Source organism: Orycteropus afer, unplaced genomic scaffold, assembly GCF_000298275.1.
Source record: "Orycteropus afer afer isolate SDZICR_OR568_19922 unplaced genomic scaffold, OryAfe1.0 scaffold00265, whole genome shotgun sequence".
In the NCBI taxonomy this organism is placed as follows: domain Eukaryota; kingdom Metazoa; phylum Chordata; class Mammalia; order Tubulidentata; family Orycteropodidae; genus Orycteropus; species Orycteropus afer.
Genome location: NW_006921852.1, coordinates 5,056,890 through 5,059,242, shown reverse-complemented (window position 1 = coordinate 5,059,242; position 2,353 = coordinate 5,056,890).

Sequence of the window (2,353 nt, the reverse complement as noted above, 5' to 3'; positions counted from 1 at the left end):
ATGCAGATGACACAACCTTGCTTGTTGAAAGTGAAGATATCTCGAATCACTTACTGATGAAGATCAGACTAGTCTGCAGTATGGATTATACCTCAACATAAAGAAAATGAAAATCCTCGGAAGGAAGGTTGGGCAATCCTACTTCCGTAGTGATACTGCCTCGGAAACCCAAGGAGGGGTCGCTATGAGTCGGGGCCGACTCGATGGCACATAACAACAATAACAACAACAACAACAACAAATGGAAAAAAGATTGAGGTTATCAAATACTTAATTTTACTTGGATCCACAATCAACACCAATGGAAGGAGCAGTTAAGAAATCAGATGTCCTATTGCACTTGGAAAATCTGCTGCAAAAGACTCCTTTAAAGTTCTGAAGAGTAATGATTTTACTTTAGGGACTAAGGTTCATGTAACACAAGCTGTGGTATTTTCAATTGCCTCATTAGCATGTGAAACCTAGACAATGAATAAGGAAGACTGAAGAAGAGTTGATGCTTTTGAATTTTGGTGTTGGGGAAGAATACTGAATTTACCATGGACTTCCAGAACAACAAATAAATATCCTGGAAGAAGTACACTAGGAATGCTCCTTGGAAGCAAGAATGGCCAGACTTTTTGTCTCTCCTACTTTGGGGATGGTGTCAGAAGAGATCATTCCTTGGAGAAGGGTATATAATGCTTGGTAAAGTGGAGAGTCAGTGAAAAAGGGGAAGGCTCTCACCAAGATGGATTGACACAGCAGCTGCAACAATGGGCTCAAGTATACAAACAACTATGAGGATGGTGCCCTACCTACTAGGCTGCTCTGTCAACTTTCCAAGGAGGTTAAAACTTCCTCCTGAGTAGATAACAAAAGTCCGAAAAACTTCCCTGGTGGTGCAGGCCAAGACGTGAACATTTATTCAGAATAGAAACAAAGAAAATCCAGAGAAAGGGTTTAAAAGATAAAGAAAGCAGGTTTATAAACATTGCTAGCAGTTCAGTGTCCAGTGGCAGCAGGCTGGAGTGCCGCTAATCCCCTCCAACTTTGCAGGAATACTTGCTCCTGAGTTTGAGGAATTGGATATGGGGGCCATGTGACTGGGAATAGAGAACTACATGACTGACTTCAGACTTCTTGGCACTGGGTACCAATTGGGAGGGAGCTTCCAAGCAGTGCCCTAAAACCACCACCTGTGTGCATTCTAATAAGACACTGTTGTTCAGCAAGCTCCATGGCTTAGAACTATTCTAATGATGGGTTAATACATTACAGGGAAGGTGGTTAGTATTTGACAGGGTTTAGCAGGGAAATACATGACATGGAGAGAGAGGGGAAGTGGCTTGTAATTCTTACATGCGTGGTAAAACAAGATGGGATAAGAGCCATTTTGGGAGGTGGCAGTTACTGACCATGCACAGGCAGTGTTTCATTTTGCTGTATGTAGGCTTGCTATAACTTTGAGCTGACTCTATAGCACCTAACAACATGGCTGTAAAAAAGTCTCTGGGTGGCATAAATGCTTAAGAGCTCCACTACCTGCCAAAAGGTTGGTGGTTCGAAACTACCAGGAGGTGACTTGATGATCTGCTTCTGAAAGGTCACAGCCTTAAAAAATCACAGAAGCAGTTCTAGTATATGCTTAAATGGGGTTGCCGTGAGTCAGAATCTCCCTAATGACAACAAACAACAACAAGGTTTTGCAAGAAGCAGAGACTAATGTGATGCTTTGAAACTGGAGAAAGGGCCTTTATATTTTAGCTCATCATGGTTCTGTATTAAAATTTTCCCAGATTATAAGGGCTTTTGCAGTTTAAGATCCACAGTTTATGATTCTAACTTCAGCTTGGAAATACTTGCTGACAGGAAGAGTCTGGACAGTGGGATCTCTGGATCCAGCTTCCATGTGGGCATCATCCTAGATCCTTATTTACTCCCATCCTGGTGTGGAAGGGGATCAGCCACAATATGCTTTTCACATTGCCATTTATCTGGAGTCTTAGGACATCTCCCATTCCTCTCTCAGAAAATTCAAAGACATCTCTTACTCTCTCAGAAAATTTAAAGTCAGTCATCCTTTTTTTTTATTTTGTTAGCAAATTTCCCTCAGGAAAATCAATTTTTGGGAAATAAAAATAGCAGGAACACAAACTATACACACATTTTTAATATTTAACTCAACAATACAAATCTCTTCTGGAGCAAAAAAACCAACAGTATGATTACCTGATTGAAATAAGCAAGGGGAGCACAGGGAGAGGAAAACACAAATTAATATCTCAATAAATTATCCTGCCCCACTTGATTCCTTGAGGTGAAAAGAAATCATTGTGGTTTGTTTTAATTATGTCAGGATATTATATGTGAT